The following is a 21,254-nucleotide window of genomic DNA, read 5'->3' on the forward strand; positions in this document are numbered from 1 at the left end:
TTCATAACATTAAGTAGGGAACCAGTACCAGGTAATTTTAGTGCTAAATGATTATTAGATAAGTCTTACTGAGAAAATATTTAGATGCAACTCTGCTATTTTGATAGGTTCTACTATATGGATAGATGAATTTTACTGAGTAGACAATATAGTTAAGAGAAAGATATTATGTGCTCACCTATTTACATACATACATATGCACATACATACACACACTATATATATGCATATATGTATACATATATCTATATTAAGGTAACTAACAAAATTTTTCAATTTTTAATATACTAATATTAGTGTCATTTTAAATGTCCTAGTGCTGTTTATGTATATAATGTTAACATCTTTCTTTTTTAGAATGTTAGGCAAATCCTAGGTCATCATTTTAACTACAATTGGTTGATTTACAAAAGGTAGAGGATACCAGAAAAGATAACCACTGCTCAACTCATTACTGAATTAAAAAACCTCAGTGAGTTTGACTTGATTTTTAAATGTTGTAGATCTTAGATCTCACCTCATTTAAATAAAATACACACTATGAGAAATCAGCTCTGAGCCTCATATCTTACCATATTCCCAGTGCCTACTTGAGGAATTTGATTCCATTGGCATCTTGACTACTGAACCCCAACAGAGTCTGAGGATACTATTTCTACCAATAAAAGAACAGGAAACTCAAGCAATGTGTGTGTTCTCTAAAGTAATGAGTTTGTTCTTATTAAAATTATGTTCAATAATATTAAACTAGAGTATCTGCATGTGGATAGGAAAGGAAAAACAACAGTCATAATTTTTTTCACAATATTTTATACTTACCCCCACCACACACACACCACAAAAACAGGTAAGTAGAATTTTTTTATGTAATAGTAGTAAAGTCCTTGAACACACTCAGCTATTCTATCTTAAATATTATTTTAGTACATGAGACCTAATCGACCCAAGTAAAAAGATAAATATCCTTATGATTATCATATGAATGGGAATTTTTCAAGTGGCAAACCTTTTATACAACTTTCAATATTTCACATACATAGTTACAAAGGCCATCAGCCTACAAGAGAGAAATATTTTTTTCTTAAAGTGATACACATTTCACAATGTCTGGCTCCAAATACGAAGGCACAAGTCCAGCTTGCTCCCAAAAGGCCATGTCATTCTTATACAATTTAATCAGCAGCTATGCCGAGGAAAGCAACACTGTGTTTCCCTGATCATTTTAATGAGGACCCCTGGCTATTCAGTCATTGAAATATAATTGACTTGCTCTCCTCTCATTTTCCTAATAGACACTCCAACCTAGACCACGTTGATTCGGCTACAAGAAATGTCAGGAAGAATTGGAACTTTGCTGAATGGCCCCATTAAAACTGAAAACATGCCACCCTGTCTTTTACATGAGCTGCAATCATTTTGTGTTGGTCTCATTATGGAATGCAAGATGCAAATGTTCCAGTAGCCTCCTCACCAAACTTGCAAGAACCAAGAAAATGAGCACATCAAAAATACCTCTGCCATCCATTTTCTTTTTCTTACAATCCCATTTTATTTGCCCAATGTTTTATAAAACAAACAATAGGAATAATAAGTATAGATGTTACAAGTTGTTACTGACTTTAGTAAAATCACAATGAGAGACTGGTCTTTCCACCTAACAGTTTATTTTCATAAATTTTTCTTTCACTGAAACATTAAGGATTATATAAATGTCATTCATAATCTTGGGAACAAATGACCCCTGGAAATTGTGGATTTTATTTTCTGGAGCTTTCAAATTTGTTAATTAAATTTGAATAGTCAAAAACTATTTGCTAATGTGAAACTTTAAAATATGAACTTAAAACATATCTGCCATTAGAAGTTAATAATTTTATAAAGCTAAAGAAATCTAAGTATCATGTTATTAGGTGTGTTTCTTCTTGACAGGAACTATTCAGCTTTAAAGTGTTGTTTACTTGGTTAAATGATCATCATTCCTTTCATTCTATATCAGACAAGGTGAACTTCTACTCTTTATCATAAGGAGAAAGGGATTCTCTTACAACACTGTATATTTGGGGGAATTTGGGGGAAGGTTTCAGGATATTTACTAGTTTAATGGGCATTCCTTTTGAAGCAGCACGTCCTCATCCATAAATACAGCCTCTAGTTGAACAAAGGCATATAGACTCCTATACATACATATGAGTATGTGTAGATGTGTGTGCTACACATACTCATATGTATGTAGCACACACATCTACACAAATGTCGGTATACACAAATATATACACATGCTTGTTAAGCTCCAGTTCACATTTGTAAAAAGAAATCACGCAGAAAATGAAATAGAGTTGCCAGTTTGTGCTCAGTCTAAAGTCAGGTGCCGGGACCCAAGTCTGTAATGTTGGCTATTCAGGAGCTAATCTCTGAGGATCATGGTTCAAAGCCACTCTAGGCAAAAAAAAAGCCCATGAAACACTTACTGTCAATTAACCACCAAAGGACCAGAAGTAAAGCTGTGGCTGAGAAAATCATAAGAACAACGTTCAGGACAGCAAACACACACACACACATACACACACACACACACACAAGCACACACAAATCAGAAGAAAAGAAAACAATAATAACCGTTCATAAAACTATACTTGTAGAGATTGAATTTGTCTTTCTGTTGCTTAAACGTCATGGGACTTGACCTCTGGACCTGGATGCTGTCCCTGAGCTATTCAGCTCAAGGCTTCAAGGCTACCACCCTATGCCTAGAGCCACAGCAACACTTCCAGTTTTCTGGTGGCTAATGGAAGATGAGTCTCACGGACTTTTGTGCCCAGGTTGGCTTTGAACCATGATCCTCAGTTCTCAGCCTCCTGAGTAGCTAGGATTACAGGCATAAGCCACTGCGCCCAGCTTTAAAATCTCTTGAAGCTGGATGTGGTTACTTACCCCTTCAATACTAGCTACTCAGAGGGCTGAAAGTTGAGAGGATCACAGTTCATAGCCAGCCTAAACAAAAAGTTCATGAAGCTAAACCAATCCAAAAAAAAATTTGGGGGTGTGTGGTAGCACACACCTGTTTCCCAGACTACACAGGAAGCATAAATATGAAGATCACAGTTCAGGTGCATAATGTGCATAAATATAAGATCATAAAGAAAACAAAATGTCTGGGGATGTAGCTCAAGTGGTAGAGTACCCGCCTAGCAAGTGTATACAAGGCTGAAAACCCCAGTGGCTCAAAAAATCTCAAACCTTTGAATATTAAACTGATCACAAATCTTTTTTTTTTTTGCCAGTCTGGGGCTAGAGCTCTGTGCCTGAGCACTGTCCTTGGACTTTCTCAAGTCTTGTGCTCTACCACTTGAGCCACAGCACCATTTCTGGCATTTTTCTATGTATGTGGTACCAAGGAATCAAACCGGGTCTTCATGCATGCTAGGAAAGCACTCTACCACTAGGCTAGGCCAAACTCCTGGTCCTCACAAATCTTTTTCCATACTATCATTGAAACATTCTTTATTAGGTCCAACAGTTTTGTGGAAAAAATGCTTGGTAGTTTATCATTCAAGACTTAGTATTTCAGGCTGGGAGTGTGGCCTACTTAGTGGTAAAAGGCTCACCTATCATACACAATTACTCGGTACCACATACACAGAAAACATTGAAAGTGATGCTGTAGCTCAAGTGGTAGGGAGCTATCCTTGACAGTGCCAGGCCCTGAACTCAAGTCCCAGGACTAGCGCGCATACGTGCGCACACAAGAGCACACATGCAAACTTAGATTTCCTACCAAATATCTGAATACACAATTACATAAAAGTAGAAATATGCAAGTAATAAAATGGCTTCAAATACATAAATATCACCATGTGTCTATACATACTGCATTTTCATAGAATATACATAATAAAAGTGAAATAAGCCAGACTCAAAGGAACATAGGCCCAATAGTCTCCCTCATTTGTCGTAATCAGTAGAAACCTTGGGCTCTCCTAGCAGAGATTTACAATAGAACAAAACCTAGATACATAAGGCCATATAGTATGACACTAAATGAAAGGACCTCCAGGACACAGAAACAAAAGCCATAAAATGAGTGATTGTTGTCCTTAATGTACTATGTTAACTCTCATCTCTTTTGCTGTCCCTTGGTTATTTCATATTGTTACAGTATTTCACCTTGTTATCTGATATATTGTATATATGCTTATTTGGTTATTTGAACTAGGATAGGGAAGGGGGAAACAAGATGAGGGGCAGGGGTGAGGGGAGGGAAATGGGGGCCAAGACATGAGAAAGGGTATCAGTGTTTGTGAAGTAATGCACCTTCTATCTGGTGAATACAATATAACCCTTCTATTAATCACAATAAAATATATGAAAAAAGAATATACATAATAACTGTAGTCATTCTCATTTACATATGCATAAGATAATATTAAGTTAATGGATCTGAAATGTTTGAACTCCTTACTCAGCACTAACACTTATCAAGAATTGTAGGACTGACATTAATGTTATAAAGTTATAATCAATTTTATAAAATATACTCTGGTCTAAGGCTACATAATACTCTGTTCATTAAGCTACATAAAGGTTATATGAATTCATATATTTTAATTTTACTATAATCTAGTAGATATCCTATCAAAATTTTCATCATAAGATTTTTTTCTCTTTCCCTCTTTAAGTTAAGGAATATTTTCCCTTTAAATTCAGGATGTTTTAAAAAAAATCAATCATAGGATTTATTTAATTTCAGTTTAAAACCTACCGTATCTATTAAAAGTAAAATGTTTAGAAAGTTAATATGCTCTTCTTACTGTACACATAACATTCCTAGCAAATTATAGTCAATTATATCAGAACAGCCTACGGTATGTAAAATACTTAAGGAGGAATAAACAACAAATCATCACCAAAAATCCATCAAGAAACCTTGTTACATAATGCCACTGTCCCCAAATGGTGGCACTAATCGTAAGCAACTTCTATTCGGGAAGTGAATTCATTGAAATCAGATCTGAATTGCCTAGCCAGGAGCTCAAGATTCTTGTACTTTGAGGAATTTTCACTAGATGGCAGTGTAAGTTGAATAGCCGAATGTACACATTTCCAAATTTCATACCAGCCTTGGGTTTTTACACAACTGAACTCCCATTGATGACAGACCTCTGTGGCCCAGCCCCATTAGCTCACACTTAAAATCCTAGCTTCTCCGAAGCTTGAGATCTGGGGATGGTGGTTCAAAGTCAACCCAAGGCAAGACTCACCTCCAGTTAACTACCAAAAAAAAAAAAAAAAAAAAAAAAAAAAGGAAGGAAGTCAGGCAAGGTGGCTCAGGCCTGTAATCCTAGCTACTCAGGAGGCTGCAGTTCAAATCCAACCCAGACAACAAAGTCAGTGAGACTCTTATCTCCAGTTAACCACCAGAAAACTGGAAGTGGCCCTGTTATGGCTTAGTCAAAGTCTCCTGATGCCTTTATCAATATGAGATAACCTTTGTCTCTTCTGACCTATTTTAGTTTAATGCATGCTTTTCTCATACTTGAGTAGCTACTCTTCTTGCTCTTGCTTTCAAGCTGCATTTGCTTGGAAAATCCTTTCTTATACTTTTACTTTTATCCTGTATTTTTCTTTGCCAGTGAGATGTACTTAATTTATTACAGATTTTTAAAAAAGGTTACATCTTGTTTTTTTTATCAAATTTGTCAGCCCTGACTTTTGATTGGAGAATACAAACCATTAACCATTCAGAAATATTGTTCAAAGTTATATAATCATCTCTATCATTTGTTTTTGTAGTGTTTGATTATTTTCTCCCTTCTCTCCATTAGTTATCTGATCATCTAGTGAAGTCTGTTCTTTCTCCTATTTTCATAGGAACATTTTATCTTCCTCTTTTCTGGGTAGAGTTCCTTTAAGTACCTTCTGGGTTGGATAAACATTCATCAGCCCCATTTGTTTTTGTTTCTCATGGAAGGTTTTTAATTTCTCTTTTCCTTATGAAATATAGTTTTGCTGGTACAGAAATCTTGATCAGTATTGTTTTCTTTCAGAATTGACATCTTCATTCCATGTCTTCTTGTTTTCATAGTTTCTATTGAGAAATGTCTTTTTTTTAGATTAGTTTGCCTATACACTCATATATTGGTACTTCATTCTTGTGATTTTCAATAGTCTTCGTTTCTATATTCCTAATATTTTTGCTGTTACCTGACTTGAAATGATTCTTTTCTGGCCTTGTCTGAAAGGCTCCTGGATGGCCACCCCTTTCTTGAGATTTGGATTTTTTTCTATTACTTTGCTGAATATATGTTCTATGACTATAGTTTGTATCTATCTCTTTATTGCTGTTGTTGGGTTGTTCATGCTAAACCAAGATTAATATAAACATTTGGCAGATTTAAAACATTCACAAATTGGTTTCCAAATTAAATTTGATGTTTCAGACAATTTCTAACCATCTCACTTTCCCACAACCCCACAGAGCATGTTTTGTAATTTTTTAGAGTTGTTGTGAGCTGAGTGCCAGTGGCTCACACCTGTAATCCAGGCTAGAGAGGAGGCTGAGATCTTTGGCTCCCAGCTTGAAGCCAGCTGTGGTGTTGTGGTTTAATTAGTAGAGCACTAGCCTTAGCAAAAAGGCTCAAGTACAGTGCCTAAGCCCTGAATCCAAGCCCTAGAACCTGTAAACCTTCCTCCACATACACAAAACAAAACAAAAAAAAAAAAAGATGGGGATTATCTTTTGTATCAAGTAACCTCATTGTAACCTCATTATATAGGTTCTAAATTGATTTAATATCTGTTGAAATGCAACCAGAAACAAAGTTTTGTGGAATTCATCATTTTTGGGGTTCAGATGACTATTTAACCAGAGAATCCCAATGATTTTATATGGGATATCTGTTAAAACCTTAAAGGAGTCCTTGAACACAAAACAGAAAACAAGTATGTCTCAATTAAATCTTAATTCCACATAGTCAAAGTCCTTTATTCTGTAAAACTAACTAATGGTGGGCATGTGAGTTTTGATTCAATGAATAATAAATTAAGATTAAATTATTCTTTGGCGCTTAGAATAAGTTTAACAAAAAGAGAGCTAATAGACGCCCTCACCCTTGATTAAAATCTTTGTTATGACCCAATGCAAATTTAAACCAGGCTTTGGAGGATTGAAGCTCGTTATTTCAAACCTACTCAATGAAAAGAGAGATTACTCCACTGCTCTCCATTTAATAACCTAAGGGTTGTTTTGGAAACTGTAAAGACATTAATCATCATAGGAAATTAACACCTCATCGCATGGACCAACTTACTGAAGCTTTGATATCCAATATTATTGGAATCTCTGACTCAAGAGTATTTACCAGTACTGACAAAAAGTACTAGTAACTACTTAATTAGTTGAAGATAGCTAAGCTGTTTTGTTCTATGCCTATTTGATCCATCCCTGAGAGAGAACATGCCTGCTAGGGGCTGGCTCAGGGGACCTGCAGTAGGATGGTCATCACACAAGAACCTTTCTTACTACCCTCAGAAATTCTTATTACATGATCAATCAACCTATTCTCTTTTTTAACCTCTTTAATACATGAGAAACATCATTAGTCTCAATATCCAAGCCAAATTTGGAGGGAAGTGGGGCTATGATACTTCCCCAGAGAGACCTTCCAAGAAAAAATTATGAGAATTTGTAGGCAAGGTAAATAGAAAAAATGCTGACTTGAAAATCAACTTCCCAGGTAGAGTTGGGAGAGATAGGGAAAACAATGGAAAAAATGAAATTGATCAAGATGTACTGTATTTATAAACTGACATGTTGAAATTGAAGCCCCTTAGTTCAAATGCTTAAAGATAATAGAAGATAAGAAAAACAAATAAAAATAACAAATAACAGTCATTCAAAAATGAAAATGCCCAAATATGCCTTTACAATATTTAAAATATGCTATCTTATATATGTATTGTATGATGTTACCTAGAAAAATCTATGACAGAGATGAAAAATTATACTTTATCCAATTAGTCTATGAATAAATATAAAGTTAGTTCTTTAAAATGAACATATATATTCCTAGATAAGGAGGTAATATTATTTAAACTTTCAAATAGTTACCAATTTTATAAATTTTTGAACTAGAAAAATTATTTTTAAGAACATATGAAAAAACAAATGTCTGCAAAACATTTCTGAAATAATTTTGCAAACAAACTGATGAAGCAGTACTTTTTCTGGTGATGCTAAGGTGCTTTTGGTTCAGCTACTTTTTTTTATTGTCAGGATAATTTATAGAGGGGTTAGAGTTACATTCATCACATAGTAGGTACATTACTTCTCACATATTGATACCCCTTCTCATGTTTTTGTCCCCACTTTCTCCCCCACCCCTTCCCAATCATCTTATTTTCCCCTTCCCTTTCCTATTTCAAATATACATATATACAATATACCAGGTGACAAAGTCAGATACAGTAACAATATGAGATTAACCTAAGGGCTACAAAAGAGAAGAGAAATAACATAGTACATTAAGAACAACAATAAAAAAGATAAAGCTCTTGTTTCCATATCCTAGAGTTCCTTTCATTTAGTCTCATCCTATATGACCTTATGTACCTAGGTTTTGGGCTGTTGTAATCCTCTGCTAGGAGAGTCCTAGAAGTGAGTACATTTTTTTATCATATACAAAATCAGATCATAAAATTACCACAACCAAAACAGTGTTCATAAGTCAGACCCAAAGGAAAGAAAGTTGCATGGTTTCCTTCATTGGTAAGAACTCAAATATGTCTATGATATTCTTAACAGGGGCTCTCAATAATCCAATTGCTAAGTGCATAGGACCATATATAATGAAGCATATCAATAGGAGCTTTAAGAATTGGAAACAAGAGGTGCTTATTATGTCCTTTATGTAATTCTTTTGTTTTATTTGCTCTTAATTTTCTGTATCTTATGTCTTGTATATCAGTTTATTTGATCTGTGGAAGGGAAAGGGAAACAGAGAAACAGCAGGACAAAGAATGAAGTAATACAACATTCATACTCACTTGACACTGTTGCATATGAACCCTACTACTTGAGGGGGAGACAAATAGGGAGCGATAAGAGGAAGAAAATGAAGGATGGGGTAGCTGTTTTAAGACAAATGTACTCATTACCTTACTTATGTAACAGTAACCCTCCCTGCTCATCCCCTTTTCAATAAAGATTTTAAAAGAAAAAGGAAATAGTGTTCCACTGGTATAAGAATGTACAATTAGAGGCCAGCACTTTGGCCTAGCATGCACAAAGACCCAGGTTAAATTCCTCGGTACCACATACATACAAAAAAGCCGGAAGTGTTGCTAAGGCTCAAGTGGTAGAGTGCTAGCCTTGAGAAAGCCTAAGGACAGTGCTCAGGCCCTGAGTTCAAGCTCCAGAACTGGAAAAAAAAAAAGGAAAATCAACTTTGTGTGCCTTTGTGTATTAACTCCAGAAGCAAGTTATTTGTGTACTACTTGCTAATGTTTTAAATTGAACTAAAACTACCAGCATAAAATCCATGAGGACATTGTTAACTACTGTGGAAGAAAAGTAGAGCACATTAAGGAAATTTTATGTACAATACTTTAAATAAGTCTATTCTGAACATATCCTCTAAATTGAATTTAAAAGCCAGCTAGCTCTACTACATGCCAAGGCAACAGACAGAAGCTTTGTTTTATTAAAATGGGTTAGACACTAAATTTGATTATGTGTATCAGAATCAAACAAATGTTCAATAAATATCACTAAACTATTCCCCAGTTACAACAACAGTCCCTTTTTTTTCAGTAGCTCCATTTCTGTATTTTACTCTGCTTCCAAAGGTGATGGTTCTGCCATTCATAGCAGTGTTAAGACCACTCATCTGAATTGTGGCTGTGAAGCTTTAGAAATTTTACCCATCTGACTTAAAAGTCTTTGTTTGTTATAGTTTTAATTTCTATTAGCACAAGCTAATGGTATAAAATGGTTTCATTGGGATTTTCCAAATATGCATGTAATGTACTTAGATCAACGTTACCCCTTCTATTGCTATTTCTTGGCCTCCTTCTCTCCCACTTCCCTTTTGAAAATTTTTTTTAGGAGTTTATTATGGTATTTTGACACTTAATGTATTTCAAGCTCTGTTCATCCTCCACCAAAGCTACCCTGTCCTCCTGGCTCCCCCACAAAGCTACTGTTTATTTTAAATACTATTTTGATAGTGATAACCAAAGCCACTAATAAAGTGCAGAATCTATTTCTCTATTTCTCCTTGTAGTCCCAAGGTATTTTTACTAACTTTCTTACAGCATTTTCATATGCTGCTTTATATATACCTGAATAAGATTTTTCTTCCTTACTAAGTATAATAAAATTTGAATTCCAATATCATATTTTAATTGCCTCTATCTTTCTTTGAAGCAAATGTAAACCTATTTTACAACATGTGAGTAGACTTAAAAAAAATCATTTTTTTTAATAATGACCCAGAAACACAACAAATTAAAGAAAGTTTGGACAAATGGGACTGCATCAAACTGTAGAGCTTCTGTATAGCAAATGATGTAGCTAGCCCACAGAGTGGGAGAAGATCTTCACTAGTCATACAATAGACAAGGCACTTCTAGCTAAAATATGTCTATAGCTCAAAAAATGTAATCTCTCCAAAACAAATCTCCAAAGAAACAACCATTTCATTAAAATGTGGGCTAAAGACTGAAAGAGAGACTTCGCTGAGGAAGCAATAAGAATGGCCTATAGACATATGACAAAAACGCTCCATATCTCTGGTCATAAAGGAAATGTAAATCAAAACAACTTTGCGATTCCCCCTCACTCCAGTTAGATTGGCCATTATCAAGAAATCTAATAACAACAGGTGTGGGTAGGGATGTGGCCAGGAGGGATCACTACTACACTGTTGGTGGGAGTGTAAACTCATTCAGCCACTATGGAAAGCAGTATGGAGACTCCTCAAAAGACTAAACATAAATCTCCCCTATGACCCAGCAATTCCACTACTTGGCATTTACCCAATCATCCAGAAACAAGGCCATACTAAAGCCACTAGCACAACAATGTTCATTGCAGCACTATTTACCATAGCAAAGATATGGAACCAACCCAGATGCCCCTCAATATATCATTAGATCAAGAAGATGTGGTACTTGTACACAATGGAATTCTATTCTGCCATCAGAAAGAATGACATCGCCCCATTTGTAAGGAAATGGAAAGACTTGGAAAAACTCATATTAAGTGAAGTAAGCCAGACCCAAAGGAACAAAGACTAAATGGTTTTTGTAATAATTAGTGCACATCTCTCCTAGCAGAGGATTACAATAGCACAAAACCTAGATACATAAGGTCATATAGGATGAGACTAAATGAAAGGATCTCTAGGATGTGGAAACTCTAGGATATATGATTGTTGTTCTAGATGTACTATGTTATTTCTCTTCTCTTTTGTTGCCCTATGATTAATCTCATATTGTTACTGTATCTGACTTTGTTAACTGGTATATTGTATATATGTTTATTTGTTTACTCAAAATAGGAAAGGGAAGGGGGAAACAAGATAATTGAAAGGGGTGGGGGGAGGGAAAATGGGGACAAAAACATGAGAAGGGATATCAATGTGTGAGAAGTAATGCACCTACTATGTGGTGAATGTAACTGTAAATCCTCTATAAATTATCCCGACAATTTAAAAAAAAATCTTGTTGGCACCAAACAACAGACAAAGGCCTCATATCTAAAATATATCAACAACTCAAAAAATTGAATCACTCCAAAACTAATCTCCAAAGTAACAACCATCCCATTAAAAGATGGGCCAAAGACTTAAAGAGAGTCTTCTCTGAAGAAGAAACAAAAATGGCCTATAGACACATGAAGAAATGCTCAACATCTCTGGTCATAAAAGAAATGCAAATCAAAACAACTCTAAGATTCCACCTCACTCCAGTTAGAATGGCCAGGATCAGGAAAACGAATAATAACAGATGCTGGAGGGGATGTGGCCAAGAGGGATCACTACTGCACTGTTGGTGGGAGTGCAAACTCGTTCAACCACTATGGAAAGCAGTGTGGCAATGCCTCAAAAGGCTAAACATAGAACTCCCCTATGACCCAGCAATTCCACTACTTGGCATTTACCCAACCATCCAGAAACAAGGGCATACTAAATCCAATAGCACAACAATGTTCATTGCAGCACTATTCACCATAGCAAAGATATGGAACCAACCTAGATGTCCCTCAGTTGATGAGTGGATTAACAAGTTGTGGCATTTGTACACAATGGAATTCTATGCTGCTGTCAGAAAGAATGACATCGCCCCATTTGTTAGGAAATGGAGGAAATGGAAAGACTTAGAAAAAATCATATTAAGTGAAGTAAGCCAGACTCAAAGGAACTTAGGCTCAATGGTTTCCCTCATTCGTCATAATCAGTAGAAACCTTGGGCCCTACTAGCAGAGATCTGCAATAGAGCAAAATCTTGATACATAAGGCCATATAGTATGAAGCTAATTGAAAGGACCTCCAGGACATCGAAACAAAAGCCATATAATGAATGATTGTTGTCCCTAATGTACTATGTTGTCTCTCATCTCCTTTGCTGTCTCTTGGTTATCTCATATTGTTATAGTATCTCACTTTGTTATCTGATATATTGTATTTATTTGTATTTGGTTATTTGAAATTTGATAGGGAAGGGGGGAAAACCAAGACGGGTGGGGGGGGAGGGTAATGGGTACCAAGACATGTAAAAGGGTATCAATGTATGTGAACTAATGCACCTTCTATCTGGCAAATATCATGTAACCCTTTTACTAATTACAATAAAAAAAATAAAAAAATAAAAAATAAAAAAAATCTTGTTGGCAAACAAATGAACGAATGGCCATCCATCATTAAATGAAGTTAAACGGAAAACATCCATTAGTAGCATCACTAATCTCCTAAATATTGGACATCCAAAGAAGTTAAAAGGAAAACATTTTCCAAAATACACCACATTTTAGGTCATAAAACAAACATGGACAGATTCAGAAACACTGAAATTATTCTCTGCACTCTCTCAGACCACAAGGGCATCACATTGGAACTGAACATACAACTCTACCAACGAAAACCCTGTAACTCATGGGGATTGAACAACACATTGTTAAACCACCAATGGGTCATCAAAGAGATCAGAATAGAAATCCAACAGTTTATGAAATTTAACAAAAAGGAGCACACGAAATACCAGCTCCATTGGGACATGGCAAAGGCAGTACTCAGAGGAAAATTTATAGTTCTGAGTGCCTACAATAACAAATTGGAAAAATCACAAACCTACAATTTAATGTGTCATCTTAAGCTCCTGGAAAAAGAGCAACAAGCCAACCCTAATCCCACTAGAAGGAAGCAAATTACTAAATTCAAAGCAGAATTAAATGAATTGGAATCCAAAAAAAAACTATAGAAAGAATCAACAAAACAAGGAGTTGATTCTTTGAAAGAATTAACAAAATTGACAAAACCTTAGCAAATCTTACCAGAAAAAGAAGGGAGCATACCAAAATAAACAAAATCACAGACGAAAATGGTAATACCATGACAGAAATTACCAAGATCCAGAGTATCATGAGGGAATACTTCTCAAACCTTTACACCAACAAATTTGAGAATCTAGAAGAAATGGATGAATTCCTAGACAATATTAACATACCCACACTGAACCAAGAAGAACTAACCTAACTAAACAGGCCTATTTCAAGCACTAAAATAGAAATGGCAATAAGAGAACTTCCACCTAAGAAAAGCCCAGGGCCAGATGGATTCACAGCTGAATTCTATAAGGTCTTCAAAGCAGAGCTCTCACCAATACTCCTCAAGCTCTTCAACGAAATTGAAAATGAAGGTTCTTTACCAAACTCATTCTATGAAGCCAGTATAACCCTCATCCCCAAACCAGACAGAGATTCATCAAAGAAAGAGAACTATAGACCTATTTCTTTCATGAACATCAATGCAAAACTTCTCAACAAAATACTGGCCAACCTTCTACAACAACTCATCAAAAAAATTATACATTATGATCAAACAGGATTCATCACAGGGAGGCAAAGCTGGTTCAACATACGCAAATCAATTAATATAATTCAACACATCAACAGGAGCAAGGACAAAAATCACATGATTGTCTCAATAGATGCAGAAAAGGCATTTGACAAGATCCAACACCCCTTTATGTTAAAAGTTCTGGAGAAACTAGGAATCCATGGAACATTCCTCAATATAATAAAGGCTGTGTATGACAAACCCATAGCTAGTACTATACTTATTGGCAAAAAGCTAAAGCCATTCCCTCTAAAATCAGGAACGAGACAAGGATATCCACTCTCTCCACTCCTCTTTAACATAGTATTAGAATTCCTAGCCAGTGCAATGAGGCAAGAAGCAAGCATAAAGGGGATCCAAATAGGGAAAGAGGAAGTGAAACTTTCCTTCTTTGCAGATGACATGATCCTGTATGTAAAGAATCCTATAGACTCTACTCCCAAGCTCCTTGAGGTGATTCAAAACTTTGGAAGGGCAGCAGGCTATAAAATTAACCCTCAAAAATCAACTGCCTTCCTCAACGCCAACAGTGAGAGGAATGAGGCAACAGTCAGGAAAGCAACTCCTTTTGCAATAGCCTCAAAGAAAATAAAGTACCTAGGAATTACCTTAACTAAGAATGTAAAGGATCTTTTTGATGAAAACTTTAAAACCCTGAAAAAGGAAATTAAAGCAGAACTGAGGAAATGGAAAAACCTCCCATGCTCCTGGACTGGAAGAATCAATATCGTGAAAATGACAATCTTGCCAAGGGCTATCTACAAATTCAATGCAATACCCATCAATATCCCAATGTCATTCTTTAAAGAAATAGAAGAGGCAATCAAAAATTTTATACGAAATAATAAAAGACCCCATTTAGCAAAAGCACTTCTTAGCAGAAAGAACAGCACTGGAGGAATTTCAATACCAAACTTTAGACTCTATTACAGAGCTATAATTATGAAAACAGCTTGATACTGGCACAAGAACAGGCCTGAAGACCAATGGAATAGAACTGAAGACCCAGATATTAAACCATAGACCTATGGCCACCTAATCTTTGACAAGGGAGCCAAAACAAATAGAATGGAAGAAAGATAGCCTCTTCAACAAGAGGTGCTGGCAGAACTGGTTAAGCACATGCAGAAAACTAAAGTTGGATCCTTCTTTGTAACCCTGTACTAGAATTAACTCCAAATGGATCAAAGACCTGGAGGTAAAAGCCAACACTCTGAAAACTTTACAAGAAGGAATAGGAGATACACTAGACCTCCTTGGCACAGGTCGAAACTTTCTTAATAAGGACCAAGAATCACAACAAATCAGAGAAAGGCTGGATAAGTGGGACTGCATTAAACTGCAGAACTTTTGTATGGCAAAGGACATAGCTAGTAAATTAATTAGGAAGCCTACAGAGTGGGAGAAGATCCTCACCAACCATACAACAGACAAAGGCCTCATATCTAAAATATATCAACAGCTCAAAAAATTGACTCAATCCAAAACTAATCTCCAAAGTAACAACCATCCCATTAAAAGATGGGCCAAAGACTTAAAGAGAGTCTTTTCTGAAGAAGAAACAAAAATGGCCTATAGACACATGAAGAAATGCTCAACATCTCTGATCATAAAAGAAATGCAAATCAAAACAACTCTAAGATTCCACCTCACTCCAGTTAGAATGGCCAGGATCAAGAAAACTAATAACAACAGATGCTGGAGGGGATGTGGCCAGGAAGGATCACTACTACACTGTTGGTGGGAGTATAAATTTGTTCAACCACTATGGAAAGCAGTATGGCAGTGCCTCAAAAGACTAAACATAGAACTCCCCTATGACCCAGCAATTCCACTATTTGGCATTGACTCAACCATCCAGAATCTAGGGCATACTAAATCCACTAGCACAACAATGTTCATTGCAGCATTATTCACCATAGCAAAGATATGGAACCAACCTAGATGATGAGTGGAACAACAAGATGTGGTATTTATACACAATGGAATTCTATGCTGCTGTCAGAAAGAATGACATTGCCCCATTTGTTAGGAAATGGAAAGACTTAGAAAAGATCATATTAAGTGATGTAAGCCAGACTCAAGGAACTTAGGCTCAATGGTTTCCCTCATTTGTCATAATCAGTAGAAACCTTGGGCTCTACTAGCAGAGATTTGCAATAGAGCAAAACCTTGATACAAAAGGCCATATAGTAGGACGCTAAATGCAAGGATCTCTAGGACATAGAAACATAAGCCATATAATGAGTGATTGTTGTTCTTAAGGTACTATGTTATCTCTCATCTCTTTTGCTGTCCCTTGGTTATCTCATATTGTTACAGTATCTCACTTTGTTACCTGATATATCGGATATATTTGTATTTGGTTATTTGAAATTGGATAGGGAAGGGGGGAAAACAAGATGAGGGATGGGGGTGGGGGGAGGGAAATGGGGACCAAGACATGTGAAAGGGTATCAATGCATGGGAATTAATGCACCATCTATCTGACAAATACCATGTAATCCTTCTATTAATTACAATAAAAAATATATGAAAAAAGGAAAACATCCATTAGTAGTATCACCAGTCTCCTAAATGTTGGACATCCAAAGATGTTACATGAGGCTCAGACTTTCTGGAAGAACAATGAATAGTAGGGATTTTGTCAAGGGAATTCTGGCATAGCCAGGGAAAGGGAAGAAGGCTTTGGTAATGACACATTTACTACTGGGGTCTCCTTGAGCCTTCCAGTCTCACTGTTGGCTAATTTGCTGTAACTCCTGTTTTTAGACAGGTAAACCATAGATATTGGCCGACTCTTGCCTCAGGTGCTTTCTAGAATCATCATAATTTGCCAAGTGATGAGCTTGGAATACAGCTTCAGTGCATGGACTATAAACATCCATGTTGTCTCATTTCACAGCAAGCTATTGTCAACCAAAGGGAATTAAAAGCTTCCCATGGAGGACCTTATTCTCAAGCAATAATATTCTTAAGTGAATATCTTCTTCACCTCCCCCAAAGACCCTCCTTACGTGATGTGGCTCATAACTCTTCTTTGTTCCCAGTTCAAATGAGAAATCTGTTGTTGCCTTATTCTTTCAGGCCTTTTTTTATCCTTATAAAAATAAGACTTCAGTTCGAAGGGCATTTGGACCTTTCTGGCGGGGACGCCTGGCCTGGGCAAGCACACTTGATGATCATATGGTATACGAGCCTCACTCTCTTGACCATCTGCTAGAGTGGCTCTCTGCCCACTCACGAGCTCACTGGATTGTTTCACCAGGACACAGGTGCCAAGCTACCATGGATTTAGATGAGCAGCCCACATAATACAGCAAAATACACCTCTTCCCTTCAGGACGATCCTTCCTCCATGGCAGCCTCCAAGTCGTGCCTATAAGTGGTTTCTGAAGCTTGGGTAAAGCCAGGGGTATGATTGAACCACAGATAATGGTGTACCGACATGGAAGTGGTGCTGAGGCTCAAGTGGTAGAGTTTTAGCCTTGAGAAAGTCCAAGGACAGTGCTCAGGCCCTGAGCTCATGTCCAGGACTGGTGACAGGAAGAAGAAGGAAAGAAAGAAAGAAAGAAAGAAAGAAAGAAAGAAAGAAAGAAAGAAAGAAAGAAAGAAAGAAAGAAAGAAAGAAAGAAAGGAAGGAAGGAAGGAAGGAAGGAAGGAAGGAAGGAAGGAAGGAAGGAAGGAAGGAAGAAAGGAAGAAAGGAAGAAAAGAAAGGTAATGGTGTACCAATCAAACCCTGAGAGATGAGTTGTCATTGAACTGAGCAAGTGCCCAAACTACAATACAGGTGGAGACATGGATGAACAGCCATCAAAAGAATCTAGCAGGAAAGAAGCCATGCCAATACATTTATTCAGTTGGGCCTTTGGAAATCAAGAATGGAATACCAATTGTAGGTATGGCTGTATCTTAGCCCACAACAGGAGTAGAGTGAGAGGTAGAACCAAAAACAGTCAGCATACAGCATTTCCACTTTAGGAGATTTTCAGCCAGCTTCTAAATCTCAATGTTTCTGACAGTTGAGCAGGGATGATAATAATAATAAAACTGTGTGTCACTGCCACTATAGCAATTAGCAACCATTCCAAAATTTAGTGGCTTAAAACAATAATAATGATTGTCTGTCTGAAGGTGAAAGTTAGAGCAGCAAAGATGGAGCTGAGATGGACAGTTCACAGTTTCCCTGTGAGCTTGCAGTCAGGAGTAGCTGCGTTGCAGTCAGCTCAAAGGCCTCTCCATTCATGCATCTTGGATGGTAAGGAGGACAATCTAGAAGCTGTATCCATTAGGACTCTTCAGACATTGTACTGCTGGCTGCCCCAGCAGTGGCCAGTAGTAGACAGCAGAGAGTTGGCCAGTCAGTTAAAGGAATCTTCTTGCTATCAGTCTTTGTATTGTTTTTTTATCCTTGGCTTCAAAACAGCATTAAATATTTCTAAAGAACTTGACAGGCAAAAGCCTCACCAACTTGTTTGTATACATAAAGAACATTACTGGAAAGGCCTCCAATTCAGAGGATCCCTGTGCAGAAGGACTAGTGGTCAGGGGAAATGTTTACCATATGTCTTGTGGATCTTGAATTTTGAGCCAGATGATTTTATTCTTTACCTATTTTCAAATAAGATTTGTATTAAAGCTAAGCACCATAAGCATATAAAATGAAAGGATGGGGTAAAGGTAGGGAAGAGGTGACATTGTCCATAACGAAATGTACCCTTTACCCAACATATGTAACTGCAACTCATCTGTACACTGACTTTATAATAACAATTTTCAATTTGTCTTAAAACTTAAAGATGATATTAGATTGGTTATCAGAAGGAAATGTGACAAAAATGGAAGCAAAATAGGCCCCACAACATACTTTTTCCTAAAAGATGTTTAGAATAAACAAAACACCATCAGAGCAAGCATAGGCAAATGACATCAACAACTGTGCTTACCTCTAGCGTGTGGGAACCCGACGTTACATAATGGAGAGACACAATTAAGGCATCACTAACTTGGAAAGGAGACTACTGCCTTTCCACCTAACATGAGCCAGATCCAGTCATAAGGCCACAGGAAGAAGCAGTGAAAGGGGCACAGGAGGTCATGAAACCAGCCCTATGTTTTTTAAAACACAAACTAAAGATCCCAGGTGATCTGTCCAGTGTCTTTCCCAGCCAGAAGCAGAGCTCAGGTCTGAATCTGAATGTCTCCTTCAGCACACTTTCCCTCTGAAAAATAAATACACCTCCACCTCTGTGTATGTGGCAAAGAGAAGTGATAGAACAGCCTTTGGAGTCTACATAGCAGAAGTTTCTAACATTGCTAATGACAAATGTTTGCCTAGTAATAAGGCCAAAGACTGGCAAGGAAACTGAGTTCTCTGAGGTCTAATAACATGCTGCATTCTTCCTCCTACAGGAGGAAGGTTCAGTGAAAGCTTTCTGTTGTCAAAGTCGCCACTGTTTTCAGACAGGCTCTCCACCGACCCCATGGAATGGATTCCGGCTCAAATCCCTTCCCCAGAAGAGTTAAGCACAGAATCAGCATGGCCACAGAGCAGGCAGCTTGCAGAATGGCTGCAATAGTTGGTTCCCTAGTAAATAGATGGAACATTATGGCTCTACTTCATACCCTCAATGGAACTCCCTCTCATGAATGGAACGGTATATTATAACTGGCATAAAATAGGCCACCACTTTAGTTACAACACGGGATTGTCCAAATAAACAAGCATTAATCATGCACATTATGTAGAGCATAATGCTTCAGAAAGCTTCTGTAAGCAGCTCCAAATGAACTCGACCAAATTATACCATCTGACAGCTGTTCTGTGACCTGTGGGAAATGTGTTGGTGGTCTCAGTCCAGTTCCTAGTGGACAGGTGTCCAAAGCACAAAAACTACCCTCACAATCGGGCCTAATTAGCAACCTGGTTGTTACAGCCGCAGTAAAACCTGGAGTCCATGTCACCGCCATGCTGCTGGAGGCTTGTCTCCGCATCAGGTGGCCACGTGCTGAAAGCTGAGTACAGAGACACTCACACCGGCGCCAGCACGAAATGTCACTGCTTCAGGAGAAACAGAGACTGTGTCCAGGACTGGCTCTGCCTCTCTCCTGACTCCTTATAGCCTGCTTACAAAGATATCAGATGGAGTTTTAGGTACTATTGTCATCTGTGCCAAGGATTGACTTGCAACACCTGAAGCATCTTAAATGTTGACCTCTCCAAAGTGCAATAGAAACGTTATCGCACGAAATCGTATGTTCTTCTGGTTGTCCAACCATTACCAGAAATCATTACTTTCACAATTTGCCTGCTTCTGCAGACATTCCCTCCCCTGTAAGCCTCCCAAGGGTACATGTAGTTATTCTCCAAGGCTTCTCATACCTCAGCATGACAATGGAGAAACATTTTGTTCCAAAATGTCACTTCTAGATCATTCATTCCCTTATTTTACTAGATCATTCGTGTGCTTATAAACTCCTTCTTAGATTCCAAAAGTATTTAGCTCTGTCCCTGGTCAATGTCATCATTGAGAAAGGTGTAGAATCCCCCCTTATCCTTCCTATGGTACCATTACTGGTGATTTCAACACACCTGGAGTGAACCCTAAACATTGCGGCTCGATTTCTTTTCACACTAATTCCCACAGCAACACTGCAATCATTGTCATCAGCAACTTCCACCTCCACAAATGTCATCCCCACTCATTTTGTTACAGCTCCCATATTTACAACTCTCCCATCCAATACAGACCAATCCCCTGACTCAAAGCAATGCACCCACTTCCTTTGTCTTGTCTCACTGTCATTCTTCTCATTCACTCATGTCCCCTCCCCTTCCCCTCTCCTCTCCTCTTATTTAATATCAATTAAAGTTCCTTCATCTCCATAGTCATTTATCTTTCTCACTATTTTATCCTATTTGGGGTATAGGAATATATAGACGGCATGATATTTGCTGAATGAGTGGTATATTAGAAGTAGATGGGTTTTGTATATTAGAAATGATGGGTTTTGTTTTTGCTTAGAATATAGAAACACAAGAGAAGGCCACACTGAAAATGGATGATCTACCAAATTATAAATTTTCGTCAACTCAACAGTGATGAGGTTGTAAGAAAACAAAGGAAACAAATTCCCAA

General features: G+C 37.3%; 1 pseudogene; it reads right to left on the reverse strand.

Annotated features, from left to right (window-relative positions):
* LOC150059885 (E3 ubiquitin-protein ligase RNF14 pseudogene) overlaps positions 1 to 20,811 on the reverse strand; it is a 40,080-nt pseudogene extending 19,269 nt beyond the window's left edge.
* Between the last annotated feature and the right edge of the window lie 443 nt (positions 20,812 to 21,254).

Source organism: Megascapheus bottae, chromosome 8 (assembly GCF_031878675.1).
Source record: "Megascapheus bottae isolate mThoBot1 chromosome 8, mThoBot2.hap1, whole genome shotgun sequence".
NCBI classification, from domain to species: Eukaryota; Metazoa; Chordata; class Mammalia; order Rodentia; family Geomyidae; genus Megascapheus; species Megascapheus bottae.